This window comes from Globicephala melas, chromosome 15, assembly GCF_963455315.2.
Source record: "Globicephala melas chromosome 15, mGloMel1.2, whole genome shotgun sequence".
In the NCBI taxonomy this organism is placed as follows: Eukaryota; Metazoa; Chordata; class Mammalia; order Artiodactyla; family Delphinidae; genus Globicephala; species Globicephala melas.
The window spans coordinates 18,422,659-18,445,532 of NC_083328.1; the positions used below are offsets into that span (position 1 = coordinate 18,422,659).

The 22,874-nt window shown below is 45.6% G+C and overlaps 1 protein-coding gene across 1 annotated transcript in view; it reads right to left on the bottom strand.

The window, feature by feature from the left end:
• HS3ST4 (heparan sulfate-glucosamine 3-sulfotransferase 4) overlaps window positions 1–22,874 on the bottom strand; it is a 385,593-nt gene that overhangs the window by 127,333 nt on the left and 235,386 nt on the right. The window lies entirely within an intron of this gene.

Below are 22,874 nucleotides of genomic sequence, written 5' to 3' on the forward strand. Positions count from 1 at the left end.
CAGGCCCAGCGGCCATGGCTCACGGGTCCAGCCGCTCCGCGGCATGTGGGATCTTCCCGGACCAGGGCACGAACCCGTGTCCCCTGCATCGGCAGGCGGACTCTCAACCACTGCGCCACCAGGGAAGCCCTAACCTGACTTTTTTAACTTTAAAGTGTCCTGCTTTCCAGCCAAACTGAACAACTGCTAATCCCCATGCACAGCCAGGGCCTTCCAGCACTGCATCTCTGCCCTCCCCTGACAATACAACAGTCATTTTCTACTCTGTGGTCTTTACTTTTTAAATGAACATCCATCCCACAGGAGACCAGGAGCTCTTTGAGGAAAGACTCCCTAATAATTCATCTTCTCCCAGCAATCCCTCTAATAATTCCCAATAGTACTGACGATGATGATGTTGATATAGTTGAAAGCTTAATAAATATTTGCTGAAGACATACATAATAATATTAGTAATAATAATAGCTAAGAGTTTTTAAGTGTGAACTATGTCCCTGACACGCCTCTCAAGGCTTTACATGCACGGCTCATCTAATCCTCACAACCACTGTGATGGGAGCTTCACACATGACTCCCTCGGATCCCCCAATCCTGGCGTTCATGCCTTGTATAATCCCCTCCCCTGAGTGTGAGCTGGACCAGAAGACCTAACTTCTATTGCAGAGAATACACAAAAGTGATGGGGAGTTACTTCTGAGATGAGGTTACAAACAACTAGGACATCTGTCTTCCTGGCACTCTTTTTATCTCTCGTCCTCTCACTTGATCTCTTTGATGAACGAAGCAGACACGTTGTGAGCTGCCTTACGCAGAGGTGCGTGTGGCAAGGGGCCAAGGCAAGTCCCCGGCCAACAGTTTGGGAGTAACTGGGACCTGTAACTCAGATCCAACAACCCTCAGAAATTGAATCCTGATAATATCCTCTTGAGTGAGCTTGGAAGCTTCAGCCTTAAAATAACTGCAGCCCCAGCTCACACCTTGATTGTAGCCTTGAAAGAGGCCCAGAATGAGAAGACCAAGGTACGACATGCCTAGATTCTTGACCTACAGAAACTGTGAGATGATAAATGCTGTCCTTTCAAGCCACTACGTTTTGGGCTAATTTGTTACACAGCAATAGATAGCGAATATAACCACTTAGGTACTCTTACTATCCCATTTTGTAGTTGAGTACACCAAGGCCCAGAAAGGCTCAGGAATTTCACATAAACTATGTAGCTAGGAAGCAGCAGAGCCAGGATTTGAACCCACACAGTCTGGCTCCAGAATCTTCACTCTTGACCATGATGTGATGATAACAGGCGGAATGAACAGGTGGATGCTTTCTCCCTTTCCTTACTGAAGGGGACTGTTGCTCACCCCTGAGCACGATCTCATTATTTACCTCATCAAATGGCACCATCAGCCCCAGACAGAGCACTTTATTAAAAAGTAGTCTCGGGCTTCCCTGGTGGTGCAGTGGTTGAGAGTCCGCCTGCCGATGCAGGGGACACGGGTTCGTGCCCCGGTCTGGGAAGATCCCACATGCCGCGGAGCGGCTGGGCCCGTGAGCCATGGCCGCTGAGCCTGCGCGTCCGGAGCCTGTGCTCCGCAACGGGAGAGGCCACAGCAGTGAGAGGCCCGCGTACCGCAAAAAAAAAAAAAAAAAGTAGTCTCTGCAAGAGTGTCTACGTCTTGGTGAAGGTGATGTTTGGGTGGGGAGGGACGGGAGCAATGCATGGAAACAGCCTGCATGAGTTGGGGAATGATGCACTTATGCAACAGCTGTGAGCTTGGAGCAGAAAGACTGTAACATCCTCAAGTGAAGTATTTGGTGTTATTAACTTTTGTATCCCCAGTGTTTCTAAAAATCGGTGTCCCTCTCTGAGGAATGAATGAGTGAATAAGTCAAAGGAAAAAATGAATGGATGAATGGATGGATGGATGCATAAAATGCATTTATGATGATTAGCATATGGATGTATTCAACCAGGAGCCTCTTTAGTATCTAATTCATACATAAAATGATTATTCAAAGGCCAAAACCCTCCCTTCACTCTAAAACAACCAGAGGAAGGGGAAAAGGAAACTAACATTTACTGAGCACTTATTATGTTCCAGGCCTCGTCTCGAAATCATACTTAATCCCCCCAACAGTTTGACTGCAGAATTTCCACTCGGCAAAGGGGAAACTGAGACCCAAGCAGGTAACGTGGGCCTCCCCAGAGCTACACACAGTGCCAGACTTGTGAATCCATCGCTTCAGACTCCAGAGGCCATCTCTCTGCCTGTCCACTCATGCCTGCTGAATGAGTGGCTGGGGGAGGGCAGGTGTGTTCTTATTTAGACTGGAGAGTCCCATCCTGGTTTACTGACTGTAAGGGTACCGTCCGTGTATTTGTTCCGTCCACAAGAACTGACGGTGCAGGCACTACTCTAAACACTGGGGGCAGCACGCTGGTTTGGGGAGGGGTTGGGGATGGAACTTTGCTCCCAGGGAAACTCAACACGGGTGCCTGATCTCAGAGCACGTGACCAGAATAGCGCTCACACCAAATAATCAGCTCCTCTTCCCAGGCTCCCAGAGGGTCTGAAACGGGTACCGCCTGCTCCTTATGGGTACATGGTGAGCTCAAGTTCAAGTTCATGCTATGGCAACTTTCATTTTCCCTTAGGGAAAAGAAGGAAAAAGGCATGAAATGGCCGAGTCTGCAGTGGGCCAGCCTCACACACGCATACTGTCTTGTTCAACTCGGACACGAGCTGACAAGTTACGACTGCCCTTGTTTTAAGGAGGAGAAAGTTGACACTCAGAGAGGCAAAGGGACTTTGGCCCAGGTCACAGGTAGGAGGAAGAGGGTCTGGAATGAAATGAGGCCATATAGCTCTACAGCCTAGACTCGTAACCACAGTGCTGTGACGTCCACTGACTGCTTTGCAATGTACTTTTACACACACACACACACACACACACACACACACACACACACACACACGACCATGTCGCCACCCCTACCGGTTCTGTACAGGTGATTGTGGGCCCCCCACCAGCCCAACAAGTTAGCACTATTTCTGAATGAATTCAGCTAGAAGCCTTCATGTGGCCAGGATCCCAGAACACTCCCTGTCTCAAGGAATAAAATATCTATTCAGGGCAGGAAACTACCTCTAAGCTTTGTGTTCCAAAGACTTTGGGGCCCATGGCATGGGAGCATGAGAGAAGCACTAAAAGAACACTAAATCAATAGTTAGTAATTCAAATATTGGGGTGGTAGGTGTATAATATACACGATGACTAGCAGTAGTAACAATGATCACTGGTAGTCATTAGAGCCTTCACTGGATACTAACTACCAGACACGATTCTATGCCCCTCACTTGTATTAACCCATTCATTCTTCATAGCAATCTTGTTTTATGAATTTTAAAGTTGAGGAACTACAGTGCACAGAGGGGTTAAACAACTAGGCCAAAGTCACACAGCCAGTGAGGGGCAGAGGCAGAATCTGAACCCCAGCAACTGGGATCTAGCATCCATACTCTTCTTTTTTTAACTGAAGTATAGTTAATTTACAATGTCATGTTAGTTTCAAGTGTACAACAAAGTGATTCTGTCATACATACATATATATACACATTCTTTTTTAGATTCTTTTCCACTCTAGGTTATTACAAGATATTGAGTACAGTTCCCTGTGCTATACAGTAAGTCCTTGGAATCCATATTCTTAAATAATACATTACACCACTTATCATTATTATGAATACAGGAAGGAAAGTGTGTGTAGGACAACAGAACACAAATGAAATTAACCAACACCTGCCAATCAACCTCAGTGAATGAGTGGGCGTGATGGGGAAAGGGGCGAACTGGAGCGCTCACGCCTCATCTAAAGGGGCAGCCCCTGTTCATCTCCCACTGCTGGCGGCCTGTAGAGGACATGGCTGCTGTGTTTCCAGATGTCCTGCTTTTCCAGATTTGAGTGGAAATTTCCAGATTGTAGATGCTGGTGCTGTGCTAGCCATGTGGGATACACGCTCAGGCCCCAAGTGCCTGCGCGCTGCCCTTTGCAGCTCATCCTCTGGTCTCAGGCCATGAGCTTCAACTTCGTCAGGCGATCCTTCCAACTCTGATTATGGGAGTTAAAATCTGCCCCATTCAGCCTCCATCCCGCTCCTTCCCTTCCCTGACAGAGCCTCCCACTTCTCCTGTAATCACTGAGATCAATCCCTCTTCCCTCTGACAGCCCTTCACATAGTTTGATCATTGGCATGATTTCTGAGCTGACAAAAATCTTATCCCATCTAACAGGGATGGTAAAGCGGGTACCATATTCCCAGGCAGATTAGAGCAGCTGAGGGTCACTGCCTCTAGGGCAACTCTGCCAGCCCCACCTGGCCCCAGGCCTCCCCCAAGGCAGGCACACAGGGTTGGAGCCACAAACTACCCCGAGGGCCCCCAACCCCATCACTGGGTCAGATGTCTCAACCCTACCTTCTTCTTCTTCTCACCTGAGTCCAAGAAGCGATTCTCAGATTAACTCATCGAAATTAGGGCAAACCAGTGATACCCTCATTATGATTCGCATCAGGAACAGTCTCAAGAGAAATACTAATAATGGTTACCTCCTGCTAAGAGATAAAATTAGCGGGCAACTTTCTTAAATTTTCTTTCTGCAATTCCTAATTTTTCTAAAAGAATATTGTATGTTTTATATTATAAAAGTAAAATATTTCAAATTTTTTATTTTAAAATAAGAACTATAGGGCTTCCCTGGTGGCGCAGTGGTTGAGAGTCCGCCTGCCGATGCAGGGGACATGGGTTCGTGTCCCGGTCCGGGAAGATCCCACATGCTGCGGAGCGGCTGGGCCCGTGAGCCATGGCCGCTGAGCCTGCGCGTCCGGAGCCTGTGCTCCGCAACGGGAGAGGCCACAACAGTGAGAGGCCCACGTACCGCAAAAAAAAAAAAAAAAAAGAGTGCAGGCTCTGGAATCAGCCCGCCTGCTGTCAAAACCACTTCACCATTTCCTAGCTGTGGGACTTGGAGCAGGTATTTAAATATGCCTCAGTTTCCCCCTCTGCAAAATGGGACATCATAGGGTTGCCATGAGCATTGTTATTAGTTGAAACACGTCAAGCACTTAAAGCAGTGTCTGTCACATGGTAAGTAGCCAATGCTGTATATACTTTCATGATGAGAGGATTTGTGACGTATTTTTTTCCAAATGTTCTCTAATCTTGTTATATTGAGTGGTCCATTTTCAAGAGCACCCCTTAAATCCTGCCCACAGAGCACACCAAGTCACCTCACCAGCTCCTCCCCTGCCACCCGTCAGCAGGTCCCCGACATGGCTGTCCTGACTCAGCCGAAAGACCTCAGGTCTACAAAGGACAAGGATGTAGAGCTAAACCGGAAGGACGTTTGCGTCCAGCATTACGCCACTAAATTCTTTGACGGTTCTGAGAATAGAATGCTGATGAAATCCTTATGGCAGTACATGCAGGTACACGCAGTCTTTCTAGGAATAGGAAATTCTTAGGGCAGACAGAGATAATAAAAGCAGCTCTGGACACGAAATCAGAAGGGCAAGTCTGAGGTCCAGCTGTATCCATAACTGGCTAAGGTTTCTTCTTCTAGAAGATGGTGGGAATAGTCCCAGGATTCCGGGGACGAACATGCTGAGATTGGCCACAGGGAGCAGCACCTGAGATAATCAAAGACACTCAGGAGAGGGGAGACAGTCTAGAAGCTGGCAGAGGTGAACTGTTACAGACATGATGTTTGGCAAGCAGAAGAATGAAGACCCTGAGTTGGGCAAAGGAAGGGCGAACATGGTCAGCCTCGCCTGGGGAGGGTATTACGGTTCATGAACAAAATCCGGAAACTGAAGATTCAGGCCGTGCTGCATGTCTCTGCTTGCAATTTGGGGTACAGAGGTGACGTCAATGTAACATCAAGAAAGGGATTTTGCAAAAAAAAAAAAAGAGAGAGAGAGAGAGGAATGAAGGAAGGGAGGGAGGAAGGAAGGGAGGGAGGAAGGAAGGAAGGGAGGGAGGAAGGAAGGAAGGGAGGGAGGAAGAAAGGGAGGAAGGAAGGAAGGGATTTTGCATTTGTTCAGAAGCCCACCTTTGCTTTCTAGACCACACTTGATTTTTATTCCTGTTGCTACTGCTGCCCCAGAATTTCTCCCTGGCATTCTCTCTGGGTTTTTTGGGTTTTTTGCGGTACGCGGTCTCTCACTGTTGCGGCCTCCCCCGTTGCAGAGCACAGGCTCCGGAGGTGCAGGCCCAGCAGCCATGGCTCACGGGCCCAGCCTTTCCGCGGCATGTGGGATCCTCCCGGACCGGGGCACGAACTCGCGTCCCCTGCATTGGCAGGCGGACTCTCAACCACTGCGCCACCAGGGAAGCCCCATTCTCTCTGTTTTGATAGGACTACACTTCCCTCTGCATCTCAGGTGGAAGAAGGAGTAATAGTAGTTGTAGTCACAGCATCTACTGCGTGCTTATTATGTGCTGGACAGTGTTCTAAGTGATGGTACACATGTTAACTGATTTAGTCACAGCAACCATATGAGATAGTGTGGGAGAGATTCTTAGTGTTCACCAACGACCCCTCCACATCTCCCAGCCTGCCTGGGTTTGGTCAGCCATGACTCTCATTCTGAAAGGAGTAGGACAATGTGTCACTCCAGGCTCAGGTACTCAGTGCCCATCTTGCCTTCCCCATGTTTTCAAGGCTGGATTTCAGGGCTATGAATTCCACAGTGGTAGAACCAAATGATGGACACAGCTGGATCCCTGAGTCACTGCTTGGAGGAGAGCCATTCTGGAAAGATGTGAGACCCTCGTCGGTTTGTATGAGGAAGAAATGTTTAATATGGATGGGCACTGATATTTGGGCTTGTTTTTATGGAAGCTAGCATGAATTGATGACTCTGACAAAAACAGGTAGAGACTGTCTTCACGCCCACTTTACAGATGAGAACACTGAGGCAAAAAAAAAGGATAAACAATATGTCCACGGTCAAAAACTATGGAGTGGTAGAGCTGAGATTGAACCCAGATGAAGTGAGCTCTAGAATCTATGCTCTTCCTTTTTTTTTCTCACTTTGTTCATGGTTTTTGTGGCTCTCTTCATATTTTCCAGGATGGGTATCATCTTGTACCAGTTCCAAGAGTTAAAGTGAAACCCAGGGGGGAAATCCATCCTTTTTCCTGGATATTCGGGAATAAAATCTATGAAGTTCTACCTTTTGTCCTCCCTGGGTATACATGAGAGCTACCTACACCAGAAATTTTACTGAAGATGCTATTGAGTGTGTTCAAGAACCATTTGTCTGTAATTCCTTTCTTTTTATAATCACATACTATAGTCACACCTGGCTAAAGAGAGAATTAGTGACGAATAACCTTGCAAATCTCAAAGCCTAATGAGTTTTATTTTCTAAATATCAACACCACCATCATATCTTGCAACTCGTTTCACAGTTAAAAGAGCAAATATCCATATATAATTGGGAGCAGGAGGTGGTACAGCAAGAAAGTTAATGGCATTAACTTTTTAAGTCAAAGAAAACGATTTCTTTGTCTAACTCTTTCATTTGCTCCTGTGTGACCAGACCTAAGTACATAATCCATGCATCCATTTATCCCTTTTTAATAACAGATATTTATCTCACCAGGTTGCTGTGATAATTCAATAAAATAATGCTTTGGACTCCTAGATTTGAATGAAGAGTAAGCTGAGGGGAAAAAATGCAGTGTGCAAAGACGTACTGCCCCTTCTTCTAGGTAGGAAACATACCCTGTGTAGTTATTATTAATTCTAATTTTCATTATTCCTTGAGGGCAGGAAATACATCATGTTCATCTCTGTGCGCCCCTTGTCTATCAAAAGTGTAGGACAAAATAAGTGTTCAGGGCTTCCCTGGTGGCGCAGTGGTTGAGAGTCTGCCTGTCGATGCAGGGGATGCGGGCTCGTGCCCCGGTCCGGGAAGATCCCACGTGCCGCGGAGCGGCTGGGCCCGTGAGCCATGGCCGCTGAGCCTGCGCGTCTGGAGCCTGTTGATAAGCGTGTCCACATCATGGCTGGCTTGGGGACCAGGAGCCTCATCCTTCTAATCACTTCTTATCACCATTCAATACATGCCTGGCTCCCAAGGAGACAGAATAAGTATGTGTTTGACAGATTCCAAGACACCTACTGGGGCACATTTGCAGATGGGTGTGGTTACTGTACATCCACTAATAGATTAGCTTAAGAGAAGCCATCTTGTTCTCTTCTCTCTTCCAACCCTGTGGAAGATGGAAGATGCAGTAAACTGTCCCAGGGACTGTTCTGAGGCCAGTCCTCTCATATTTGTCCTTCTATGTGTCAAAATATATATGTTTTGGACTACAGAAGAGGCAGCATAGGGAGTGAGGAGAAAAGTGCAGGCCAAACGCATCAGTTTAATTCTTCAATGTGAATTCTCAGCAGTGAATTTGAGGATTAAGCCCCGTTAGCAATGGTCACCCAAGTTTCCTCAGACAAAGTTTCATGTTCGCTTCAGGAACTCGTGTAGAGGAGCATTGGGCTGAGCAAGGTAAGTTAACACATGTCACTCTGACTTTTAACATTTACTGTCTCATTTGCAACTTCCCAACAACTCTGCCTTTTGCCAATATCACTGAAGTGGTCCCCTTTATACGACCTGGAGGCTTTGGCTTCGATATATAACATCACTGGGCCAAGATAACAGGGCAAGTTTGTAGCCAAGGTGGGCAGGGACTCAGACATTCAGAATTCACCCCCAAAGAGTTTGAAGCACAGTTCTCCCAGAGTTTATTCTAATAGTCTCATAGACTATGTGGCTTATTCTACTAGTCTGCTGGACCAGAGAATGAGGGCCCCCCTCATTTATTTTATTTAGAAGAAATGTAGCATCTGAGAAGCACCAATGACCATGAATCCTACAGAGTCATGTCAGGAGTTGGGTTGAGCCCCAGTACTATATATTTTCCACCTTCCATCATGATGTCTATTTTTTTTCTTTTTTTTTTTGCGATACACGGGCCTCTCACTGTTGTGGCCTCTCCTGTTGCGGAGCACAGGCTCTGGACGCACAGGCTCAGCGGCCATGGCTCACGGGCCCAGCCGCTCCGCGGCATGTGGGATCTTCCCGGACCGGGGCGCGAACCCGCGTCCCCTGCATCGGCAGGCGGACTCTCAACCACTGCGCCACCAGGGAAGCCCACGATGTCTAGTTTTTAAGGTCCTGGCTCCCCATCCCCAGACAGGGGCCCTGTCTCTGGGTTCTCCTGGTAGATTCTATTTCCAAAGATGGAAGCAGCCATGGCACCTGTTCCATGGGTTCTTCTGCAATGTGATCTTGTCACTTACCCACCTAAGAGATAGAGTCAATTCATTTGCCCCTTGTCTTGGGGCTGGCCCTCTGACTGCTTTAATCCATAAAATATAGTAGAAGTGACATCAGAGCTCAGATATTAAGAAGGCCTGGCAGCTTCTGCTTTTGTGTAAGAGGTCTGGCTACTCTGAGACCTCAGCATTAGGAGAAGCGCATGCCAGCCAGGAGAGGAAGCCACGTGGAGGGCACTGTCCTGTTTCATCCGAGCTCCAGCCAAGAGCCAGCACTGGTTTGACAGCCTCGCGAGTGAGACCATCTTAGAAGCAGACTCCTAGCCGCAATGAGCCAGCTCAGTTGATGCCACGTAGATCAAAAAAGAGTCTTCCTAGCTGCACTCTGCTTGATTTGAAGACTCATAAACAAAAGTATGATTGTCACTGAAGCCACTAAATTTGGAGGTGGTTTGGCAGCAAAGACAGCCAAGAGTTTCCACGGCATCTCCCCCAACAGAGAGGTTACTATTCTTAACATTGATGATTGTCTCATTAGGTATCTCTCCCTAATCTGACTCTCTAGGGCCTGCTCCCTGTGGAGTACCGAGAGTCCAGAACAGTGCCTGACACACAGTAGGCATGCAAAGAGTCCTCTCAGAAGGAAGTAGATGGTGGCTTTGAACCAGGCTGTGCTCTGTCTAGCCTGCAGCCAACACACCTGCAGTGATGCTGCCCGGCTGAAGGAGGAAGGAGACCCCAATAAAGAGTCCACCCATCTGTCTCCACATCTACCTGCATCTCAGAATTCACAGCAGCTCCCAGAAAACACTAAACTGCACCAAACGACGCGCTTCCTTCCTTCACGTGGTTGTTTTATGACAAAAGTGCTTGTGTTAAGAGGGCTGTGGAAGGTTTGCTGATTTTTCATCGGCTACATAACTTCAGATAAAATTTAATTAAACAGATCCCTGCAGTCCTATGCCCGCTGTCCCAGATCGAGTCAACTATTTTCCTTTTCTGGCCTTTACGAGAGAAGATGCAGGGGAAGGGGCTGAAGCTTGGGACGTGCGGTGTGACAGACACAGGAGGGCTTCTCTCCAAAGGAGGAGTTAGAGGGGTCTGTGGGAGGGCCAGTAGTGGGAACCCTGGCTATCTCTGGCCACAGGATTCTCCAGACCCCTCATTCTCTGAGCTCCTCTCATCCTCACCAATACCAGCCAAATCTGGGCTCTGATGGTCTCTCTACGGAAATATGGCCACAGCCTCCCTGTTTCCAGTTTCACCCAGATCCAACATCAAACCCACACTTAAATCAGTTCCCCGCCCCTCTTTTTTTTTTTTTTTTAAGACACAAACCTAATCACACCAACTCTTGCTCCTGGAAGGCATCCACAGGAAATTAAAGGCTTTCATATTCTGACCTTGCCATTTCCTCTTCAGGCCTCCTATAGCTAAGGTGGGTGGGGATGGGAGCGAGTGACCTAGCTTTGGCCAGTGAGACTTCATTGTTGGGTTCTAGGAAGGGTTTTACTCCATGGAAAATGAAACAGGGAGGGGACCTGTCTCTTCTTCATGCCATGAGCATGGTGGTGTGAGATCACGATGCTCAGACTTGGGGCGGGCATCAAAAGGCTGTGAGGCAACAAGCCAACATCTCAGGGGAAGGCAGAGTGGAAACCCAGGCAGAACCCTCACACGTGATGACATTTCTCAGCCACTGGACCAACTTCGGGTAAGGCAATTAAATATTTTTAGTGTCCATGCCTCCAAATATGTTGTTGCACTGAAACCTTTACTGCTACTACCAATAATAATAACACACATATAAATGAATTGTGGGATGAATTGCTTTGCCAAAGGAAATTGGCTACCATGTTGGCTTAGATCAACCGAGCTTTATCACCATGGCTTGACCTCCCAGAAATGTTGCCATTTCTCCCCAAACAAGATTCTATAAACCTAGAGAAAAGGAGAGCAACTTTTGGGTAGGCTACCAACACAGTCTGCCATAGACTTAAAATATGAATAAGATTTTGACAAGGACGGTAGAAAAGATAAGGTGTCCGGACAGAGGCCTCAGTATGCACAAAAGCATGGGGCTGTGTGAAGAATGGAGAAAAGTCTAGTGCTATGGAAGCACGGGTGGGTTGTGGCTTCTCTAACTCCTTCAGGTGAATTTAGTAACCCTTTCCTCTATACGACACCTTAAAGTACACATGTCACTATAATATAATTGAGTCCATTTTCCCCAAGACACTGCAAAGTACAGCACCACAACCTATTCGTCTTATTCCTGTTCGTATCATCTTCCACTATTCAGTGCCTAAAACATACTAATCACTCCAATAAATGCTTGTTGAACAAACACACAAATGACATTATCTCATTAGAAGTGCCCTGGGAGTAAAATAAACCAGACAGAGAAAGACAAATACTGTATGTTCTTCCCTTATATGTGGAATCTGAAAACAAAATAAAACAAAACCACCACCAAACTCATAGAAAAAGAGATCAGACTTGTGGTTACCCACTGCAGGGGGTGGGAAAAGGGGAAATTGGAGGAAGGTGGTCAAAAGGTACAAACTTCCAGGTATAAGGTAAATAAGTACTAGGGATGTAAAGTACCAATGATGGCTATAGTTAACATGCTGTATGTTATATATGAAAGTTGTTAGCAGACTATATACAAGAGTTCTCACCAGAAGGAGATTTTATTCTTTTCTTTCTATTGTATCTATATGAGATGATGGATGTTAACTAAACCTACTGTGGTAATCATTTCACAATATATGTAAATCAAACCATCATCATGCTTATATATGAAACTTATACAGTGACACATGTCAATTACTTCTCAAGACTGGAAAAGAAAAGAAGTTCCCTGGGAGTATATCTGCCACTAGACAGCCTGTGGCCAAACTCTTAGAGCCCAGGGACTGGAGGGATGCCCACACCAGAGACAAATACACTTTGCATGTTCATCTATTTACAGAGCCATTGTAAATATTCCCAGTGGGAAATGCACTGTAAATGCTCACAGAAAAGGCAACTGCTTACAGTTCTGGACTTGTATGGGCTTCCTAGGTACAAACTATCAGTGAATGAACACTTGCACTAAGAAAGAAGGGAAGCTTGACCACGGTGGATTGGAAATGCATTCTGAAGGCTATAGAGTTACAAACGAAGCTCATTACATCTTTAGGACAGTTTGCAGAGCCTGTCTTGTCTAGTCTCACAGCCCAGTGCCATAACCCTCTACAGCATCCCTGACCATTTGCCAACCAGCCTCTGTTCGATCAACTGCAGGGTGGGGCCAAGGCTACCCGGTCACAGGTTTAGCAGGTCAAGAAGAGGAGCTGTGAGTGGCAAGGGAGGGAAGGGGTAAGCTTTTCAGAAATGCCTTGCTCTGAGTCTCTCTCATGGGGACCAACCATTCCCTGGCCTGGCCCTGGCCCTACAGAGTTTCTAGAAGAGCTGATCCTGTCCTTTGCTACAGACCTCTGACTCAGCTCCTCATGTTGCTTTTTTATGAAAATGATCTATTTCACAAGCACATTCACAGCTTCATCCCATCCCAGGTTTCTGTCTTTGCCAAGACTCAGGCTCTCGGGCATTATACTTCAATTGCTTATAGGATAAGATTTCTAAACTTTTCACCATGACACAGAGGTTAAGAGCTGGGGAGCTGGAACAGACTGAGAAGGGTTCAAATCTTGGCTCTTCCTTTAATGTTTTCTCACTTATTCATCCATTCGAGACATATTTTCGAAGTGCTTGCCATGTATCAAACACGCTACTAGGTACCAGGCAAGAAACAGGCCAGAAAAGGTCATAAAACTTACCTTTGTGTGTGTGTGTGTGTGTGTGTGTGTGTGTGTGTGTGTGGGAGCCGGGAGGGTGGGACTGGGTAGATAATAACAAGTAGACTCAAATATCATATGTTTAATATGTGCTAGTTATCTCTATTACCATTTTAATTATCATCATCGTCATCATTTAATCCATCATTTGGGATTAGGTTTGGCTGTGAGTGATAGAAAACCCAACAATGGCTTAAACAAGATAGATTTTTTTTCTTTGACCTAAACTCTAGAGGTAAGCTGCCCAAGCCTGGTGTGATGGTGCCACAGTCAGCAGGGTCTAAGGCACCTTCTTTCGCTTTGCTCACCATGTTTAAACTCTTGGTCTAGAGCATCCCATAAGTACTCACCATTACAAACATGCTGACAGCTCCTGACTGCAAGCCCCTGAGACTCTCAGAGTGTTTGGTCCACATATGAAAGCCTGGAAGCGCTGGGGAAGTAATGTCTCCAAGAGCAGCCCTCAACGAATGGCAGACAGGTGTTGGTGTATAAATACCCCAGCTCCCCCACCCTTCAAGTAGAATGTCTCTAAAGCATGTGTCACCCAATTTCCTCGAGTTTTCCAGCAGGATGGAGCCACCATAATTCATTCATTAACACACCCTATACTAGCTTCCTTCCCTTCCTATCTCAGGTTCCCATCCCCTATCAGTGCTTCCTGGGATTACTCGGCACATAAATAACTTGCTCGCGAATCTCTGACCGAGAGTCTGCTCTTCAGGGAGAACCTCATCTAAGACATGGCCTAAAATGGCCACTTATGCTCTGCCCATCTCATCCACATCCCAGCCAGCAGGAAGGAGGAAGCAGTGAAAAGGGGTGAGCCTCTCCCTTTAAAGAACATTTCTTGGGAATTCCGCAGGATACCTCTGTTTACACCCCATTCATTGGGTAGCGAAGGAAGCTGGGAGGTTTAGTTCTTATTCTGAGTGACTGCATGCCCTGTGAGATCGGGCATTCTATTACTAAGGAAAGAGGGGTAAGTGGCTCGAATAAGCCAGTTTGTCAGTGTCCAGGGGATAGGAAAGGCAGAGCCTTGTGGTGTAGGCTGAGGACCCACACGCAGGTGTCTGGGTTCCTGATCAACCATAAATAGCATTTCACAGACACCTTAGTGCCTGCCTCCCCACCTGCTCCCCAGCACAGTCTCAGCAGAACTTAATCTCTCCAATCCTGGGAGAAAAGCCAGGACTTAGCTACATCAAACCATGCCAGGATACAATTTGTATATTAAAATCACTCGAGCTGGCTTTTCCTTCACCTTAATTTTAGATAAATAACAAGCGGCACAAAAGACCCCAGCCCTCCAAGTGCTGAGATGATTCATAAAGAGGCATGACAGACGCATTAAAGAAGATGTGGGATGACACACGGCTAATGACAAATGAGTGGTCCAGGGGTGAAAGCCATAGTGGGAAGCATAGTGGGAAAGACGAAGAAGCAGGCTTCCCTGGTGGCACAGTGGTTGAGAGTCCGCCTGCCGATGCAGGGGACACGGGTTCGTGCCCCGGTCCGGGAAGATCCCACATGCCGCGGAGCGGCTGGGCCGGTGAGCCACGGCCGCTGAGCCTGCACATCCGGAGCCTGTGCTCTGCAACGGGAGGGGCCACAACAGTGAGAGGCCCCCGTACCGCAAAAAAAAAAAAAAAAAAAAAAAAAGATGAAGAAGCTAAGGCTTTGAGAGACAGAATAACTTGCCCCCCAGTCACACAGCCAATAAGAAAGACTGAGAAAAATATTTTTTAAATGTGAATAATAATACATATTCTAGCTCTTTTTTTATGTGCCAGGCACTGGGCTGAGTACCTGCCATGCTTACACAATTGAAGTCTCACAATAGCCCTTGAGGTAAGAATGACTGTTATTCCCATTTTACAAATGAAGAAACTGAGGCTGAGAGAGAGTTAAAAGCTTGAACAGAGTGACACCAGGATTTAAGAGACCAACTCGTCCAACTGCCAATCAGATGCCTGAATCCCCTTTATGGACGTGTCTGCCTGTGGTTACAGGGCCATCGGCTAAAATGCCCCGTGTCAGAGAACACACAGCCTCCTGGACCCATCTGTTCCTTTCCTGGAGGAAGCCAGCTGAACAGTCACTGCTTCTGACATCCTGGACTCTGACCCCCATGGGAAGGACCATTTTTTCTTCTTTGGCCACACCACGCAGCATGTGGGATCTTAGTTCCCCGACCAGGGATCGAACCTACACCCCATGCAGTGGAAGCTCAGAGTCTTAACCACTGGACCGCCAGGGAAGTCCCAAGGACCATTTCTTATACTGAGTAGCCCACCCAAAAGTTTACCCTAGGACAGAGCTTGGAAAACTTTTTCTGTGAAGGATCAGAGAGTAAATATTTTCAGCTTTATCACCCACATCGTCTCTGTCACCACTACTTAGCTCTGCCCCTGTAGCTCAAATGCAGCCAAAGACAATACATGAACCAATGGGTGTACCCTAAGAAAACTTTACTTATAGATACTGAAGTTGACATGCCATGTGATTTTCACGTATCACAAAATAGAATTCTTATTTTGATTTTTTTCCCCAACCATTTAGAAATGTAAAAAGCATTATTAGCCCATGAATACTAAATCAGGCAGCAGCCCAGACTTGACGTTTGGGCTCTAGTTTGCCAATCGCTGGCCTAGGATCTAGGAAACTATCTGGACAAAAGTGGTACTTAGGAGCTCTGGTTTCCCTCCTCACATACAACAGTGCAGAAAGAGATAATGCATTGCTTTTTTATAAAGTGGCAAATGGTTAGAGAACTGGAGTATAATTTGGGGCTGGCCCACCTCAAGTTCAAGGGCTAACCTGAAGTTTAGCCTGCAACCTGAAGGCTAGAATGGAAAGTAGAACCCATATAGTAAGAGCCCACATAGCCTCGCTAAGCAGGTTGAACTTTTTTTAAGTTGCCATTAGGTGCGTGGTACCATGTGACAGTTCCTGGGATAAGTGGGCTAGTGTTCTATTGCTGCGTATCTCCATCATGACACAGTTAGGAATATCTTCTTATCCCCACTTCACAGGTAAGGAAACCAAAACTCAGAAGGGTTAAGCGACTTGCCCAATATCCCCCAGCAAGCAGAAGGAATTCGCAGGCAGAGTTGCCTGATGCCAGTTTCTAAGCACTGCGGATCCTACACGGGATGAGCAGAGAGGTGAAACAGAGTCAGCTTCCCCCGGAAAGACTGGCAGTGGCTCCAAGCTGGTCTGCTGCATATTCGTTGCTTCAGGCCTGATCTAGGAACATCCACCGCTGATATCAGTCTCTAATCTAAATCCCCTCTCAGCTTCCAGAGCTACCCAGAACCAAGTGATGCTGGAAGGCCTACGTCTTAGCAGCAGGCGGGCGTCAACCTTACAGAGGGAGGGATTAATTAGAAGACTCAGTGGGCTGCCCCTTGCATAATAGAATCCATGCTTCCTACGAAAACGACTTGTGCTTGGAGTCTACCTGCTGCTCAGGACAAGGAGTGCCCCGTAGGGTAGGGGCAAAGGAGTTGATCCATAGGCAGTGTTTTCAATCATAATGGCAAGAGTGATCAAAGCTGGCATCGTGGAAGACCTTTCCTCATGCTGGGCTTGGGTCAAGAGGCATGATATATATTATTCTACTTAATCCTCAAGACAACTCTAGGAGGTGGGTCTTACTGCACTTATCTGCAGATGAAGGAACTGAAGCAGCTCAGCTGATCCATGCATCACGCTGAGAAAGAATGTTGACTCCAGAGTCCATGCTCATGTGCCTACTGGGCTCAGGAAGGCGGTCCCAAGGTGTCAATCTGGACCTTTATCCTCCTTTGGCTCGCAGTGGTTCGACAGCCATTGACCCAGATATGTTTGAAATGACCCAACAGAACTGCTTTTAAAATAAATATTTCAAGGAGGAAGGGCAAGATAAGGGTATAGGATTAAGAAATACAAACTACTATGTGTAAAACAGATAAGCAACAAGGATGTATTGTACAGAACAGGGAAATACAGCCCTTATTTTGTAGTAACTTTAAATGGAGTAAAATCTATAAAAATATTGAATCACTATGCTGTACACCTGAAACTAATGGAGCACTGTAAATCAACTGTACTTCAATATAATTGAAAAAACTATTTACAATAAAAATAAAATAAAATAAAAACCAAGGGAATTTGCTGGTGGTCCAGTGGTTAGGACTCTGTGCTTTCACTGCTGAGGGCCGGGGCTCAATAGTGGTTGGGTAACTAGGATCCCACAAGCCACGTGGTGCAGCAAAAAAATAAATAAATAGTATTTACATCGGGGAAAAATGTTTTAAAATAAACATTTCAGGCAAAGAGTAGTCAAACCCATACAGCATCAAACAAGAAATTTTATAGGCATCATTTGTTTATTCATCCGGTCATCCATCCATTCATCTGTCCAAATATCTGTCCATCCATCCGATTAATCAATCATTCATTTAAACATATAAGCAATATTGCCCGGGTGTCCCCTGTTAGTCAGGCCCTGAAGAGGGAAAGTAAAATGATGAATAAGACCTACTCTCAGCCCATTCACAGGGGTTAACATTTCACAGGGGCCACATTCCTGAGTGGCCAGGGGGTCACTCAAGGCCGGGGGTCCAATGGGTCATCTACCTGGATATGAATGAATCTGTGTTCCCTGACTACTTCCACATCTTTTCCCTCCAGCCCACTGCCCTCACTGGTGCCAAAGCCATTATGCCCTAAAAGATCAGAATTTGGGGCAGTGAATAGATGTCACAAGTTGGTAAAACAAAGGTACTTCATGACGCTGTAAAGAATTCTTAATCTGAATTGTCCTGCAAAGGGATATGCACTAGAAGGCACTGGTTTCTTTGCGGTTATTCAAGGAGACTCTGATGACCACCCCAATGTACAAGATTCTCTCCTTGACCAAACTTGGGTCAAGTTCCTCTGAGCTCCATTTTGACAAGACCCAACCTTGGGCTCTATCCTTGGCTCTTTAAGCCCAGTTTTAGCAAGAATTCTGCAGGGTCAGTTTAGCAAAAATCTCCCACCCTTGATATCTGATTGGATTCCTCTTCCCCCACCCTCAACCTCTTATCACCCCACCTGTCTTCAGCAAGAATCCTGCTGAGTCAGTTTCGCCAGAATGGCACTTATCCCTGAGGTCTCCTCTAGTGATTTTCCATCCACTAACCTCCACCTCGATTCTTGGCTATATATCCTTACTTGTCTTTTGTTGTACTGGGAATGGAGCCCAGTTCCATACTGAAGTCTCTCTTCCCCTAATGCAATGGCCCCTGAATAAAATGTACATTCACCACTTTAAGTACTGTTTGCTTCTGCTTTGTTTTGACACATGGATGGCATGGAAGGAAGGTCCACATGGAAAAGATTGATTTGTTCTCTCAAAAACAACTCACTAGATGATACCTGCTCTGAAAAGCAATGTAACCCAGTGGTTGCTGAGGCAGAGGGAGTAACAAATACCATCTGGACATGGAAAGTCTTTGTGCTGATTGTCAACTCAATACTCTCATCCTCAGATTCCTGCTTTTATTAACTGGCAAGGTACTGAATCCTTCTTTGCTTCAGTTTCTTCAACGGGAAAATAGGCCTAATAACAGCATCATTGCAGAGAGATGGGAGGATCAAGTCAGGTGATGATTCAGGTGATGATCAGGTGATGGTCATCAGTCAGGTGATGTTCATCATCAAGTCAGGTGATGGTCATCAGTCAGGTGGCTGACCCATCGCAATGCTCCAAAGATACCAGCAATGATAACCATTGCTACGAATGGTAACTAGTCATGTAACTAGCAGTAGTCATTAATATTAGGTGTGAGAAAAGTGACTAGGTGATGGAGGTGTATAGCATTTGAGTCAGAGAACATTTATGCAGTGCATGCAATTTTACACTATCCCTAAACTCAAGAATCAATACAAGTAATTAGAACAAGGGGGTACAGAGTGATCAATGCTATGAGAAGGCAGCAGCAGCAGAAATTATTTCCAGCTTGGGGGATAACAGAATGAGGTGATGTTTGGGATTGTGGCAGGACTAGAATTTATCCACGAAGAGGGGTTTGGAGGGCATTTCAAGAGGAGAAGCACAGGACGCACGCAGAGAACCACAGACACACCATGTTTCAAAGCTAACACTGGCCATGATTCTTTATCCACAAGCCTAAAATCCAAAATGCTCTGAAAACCAAAATATGTTTATAACTAATTTTTGTGACAAAACCTGAGCTGATCTGATACAGATCAGCTTTTTGTTTTTCCATTTTGTGTGAATGATCATGTTTCATGGCAGAATATTCAAGATTTTGGTGATAAGTTTTTGCTCCAGAACCCACTGGGGATGTAATGTATTTACTATATTGTGTGTGTATCACATTGCCTTTCTAAAACAGAAATAATTCTAAATTTCAAAACATGTCTGGTTTTCAGTAAAAAGATATGAAGCTATACTAACAATCCCTAAAATTTATGGAGCACTTCTTATATTCAAGCAGTTCTCTAAACACTTAACTAAGTTAATCCTCCTAATGCAGGTAAGTACTGTGATTTTCTTTATTTGCATGGATGAGAAAACTGAGGCACATGGTGGTTACTAACCTGCCCGGACTCACACAGTTAAGAAGTCTCAAAACGAGGATCAAAGCCACAAAGCCTTGCCTCAAAACCTTTCTTTATTCTTAAATACCACACTCAACCACATCTACACACTATAATTAAGAGCAAGTGTGGTTGACTTATTATTTATTCATAATACTTTCCTTCCTCGTTCTCCTCTCGCCATGCCTTCCGCTTTACAGAAGGATTCTACTTCCCACTGCAATGAGGCTGGACTGCTTTAGCCAATGAAATGTTAGTAGAGGTGGCATAAGTAGAGGCTTTAAATGTGCTTTTGTGGTTTGGCTTGGCCTCTCATACTCTCATGATTTATTATGGAAAAAACATGCTCCAGGTAGCTGAATGCATCTCAGAATAAGGGACAAGTACACTAGACCTCTACCCAACCCAGAGCCTGAGGCAGAGCTACCTCTGCCAACTCACAGACTCATGAAGGAGAAAAAGCAAAATGCTGTTGCTGGAAGCCACTGAGATTTGGGGACTGTTTGTTACCCAGCATTATCATAGCAATAGCAGACTCATTTCAACTGCTCAGCATTTCCTGAGATGGGGATTTAAAGCCGATGAGGATTCATCCATAATGGGAAGAATCCTAAAAGTAATGTTAAAGATTTTGGATCCCATCCCAAAAGCAACGGAGAAGCATAAAATGCTTCTAGGCAGAGGCATAAAATGATATGACTTCTATTATCTACATTGCAACAGTCATCTGTTACACAAAATGAGTCACTACCTCCATCCCCCATCACCACACATACACTTACCTAATACCTGTCAACAGCTTTCCATTGGTCTTAGGATAAAACCCCAAATCCTTAATCTCTGGCCCCTGCTCAGCTCCCAAACCACATCTCGCCCCATGCTTCCCCTCACACTGCGCTCTAAGTCCACTGTCCTTTTTTCAGTTCTTTGAATGGGATCACTCCTTTTCACCACAGGATCTTTGCATACACTTTTCGTGCTGCTAGAAAAACTCTTTCTCTAATTTTTTGTCTACTTTACTCTCAGCTTAATTGTGGCTTCCTTCTGGAAGCCTTTCCTGAGCTCTTTGGTAAGTCAATTTCCCCTGTTATAGGTGCTCTTAGCACCATGTTTCTCTTTTATTTCACTTATTATAGTTGTAGTTTCACATTTGTTCTTAAACTTTGATTAGTGTCCCTCTCTGCCACTAAATTGTCGACTTCCTCAGAGCAGTTACAGGGTCTTTTTCTCCCCCTTATCTTTGTATACCCAGCGTTAGCACAGTTCCTGATACATGACTGATGCTCAGTAAAATTTGCTGAATGAAAGAATGCTGTTGGATGATAGCTCAGACAGCAGTGAGGGCAATGGATTATTTTGGTTGCCTAAAGCACACAAGAACAGAACTAATCCTTCTTTCTTGCATCAGCCCTTTCAACTCTCGCTTGCTTTCTCTGAGAGCTGGCCAAGACAGACCTGTCACAAAGCAAGAGTGTGGTGGAAATGCATTATCAATCTGTTAGGACCAATGGGGAAACAGGACCACAGCGCAGTGCAAAATGGTCCATCTATGTGGCAGGTGTTCATCCTGTATTCCCCAACATCGCACTGTAATTTTACAATCCAAAAGACTCCCATAACTGGAGGAGGATGAAACATCTGGATGCTGCAAACTCTCTCGACAGGTTGTCTATACCATCACCTTCAAAATCAATGCACAAGAAATGAGAGTTTCTGGAGTAGCAGAATAGTGGCTGGCATTGGAACATGCTGTTTAAGTCCCTTCTTGGTATTAAGCAAAGACTACCTGGATTTCCTTTGGGAGTGATGTGGAATATGGGATCTGGCAGTCAAAGAGGCCATGGGTAGGACGGAATGATGACTTCATTTCGAACGTGTTTGTGCTTAGGGAAAAGGACATCCCTGTTACCACATAGTACCTGTGAAATAAATAAATGAATTTGGTAAATAATTAACCAATACCCTAGGATCATTCTGATCATAAGATGGAAGTCTGTATCTGAATAAAGGTCAAATGAGGGGTAGTTAAGCGTGAGCATGGAGAAGCTGGAGTTGAAAACGAGCAGTAGGCAAGCAGAGTGCTGGGAACTATGATCTGAACTCGCTAAATCAAGTGCAATGGCAACAAAATCAAGTGCAATGGCACCAAAGAGAGAATAAATTTGAGAGAGCACAAAAATCAAATCGGTGACCTCAAACGTTGGTGGGAGTAGAAATTGCCCTGATTGCTTTGCAAGGCATTTGGGCTTTCCTTATATTTTAAAAACTGAGATGCGTATATACTTGCTGTACGATTCTTCTCAGTATATTCCTAGAGAAGCACTCGTCCAAGTGCAAAGGAAGGCAGATGATGGGAAGTTCACTGCAACATGTTCATCACAGCAAAAACTGAGAACAACCCGGCTGTCCAGTATTAGAGGACTGATCAGACAAATTAATCTACGTAGCCATCTATGGCAGGGGTCCCCAACCCCCAGGCCACACAGCAGGAGGTGAGTGGAAGGCCAGTGAACAAAGCTTCATCTGCCACTCCCCAACGCTCCCCATCTCTCACGTTACTGCCTGAACCATCTCCCCCCGACCCCCGGCCGTGGGAAACCTGCCTTCCATGAAACCGGTCCCTGGTGCCAAAAAGGTTGGGGACCACTGATCTATGGGATACTAGGCAACCAGAAACATGTTAATACAAGTAAACATTTCCAAAAGATATTGTAAGCAAGTTGTCAAATGACGGAACTAGCATGTTATAATTGTCTTAAATATACATATCTAAAGTAGCAATACTGTATATTGTGCATTTTTTGCTGACATATATATGTGTGGAATCATGGAGCGGGTGGCCCAATAGGTGACACCCCAGATGGTTAAGAGCAGTCACCTTTAGAAATGGGGTGGGGACTGGAATTGGGTGTGGGGAGTCGTGGAGATTTGGGCACTGTCTATAACACTCTATTCATTTCACAAGGAATAATAGAGGCAGCCTTAACTAGTGAAATTAAAAGTTTTTTAAAAAAAGAAAAACAAGTTGTTCAAAAGCATGAACGTGTAACAAAGAAACCAAGGAACTGAGCTGAGTGAAATTGCACTTGAAGTTGCA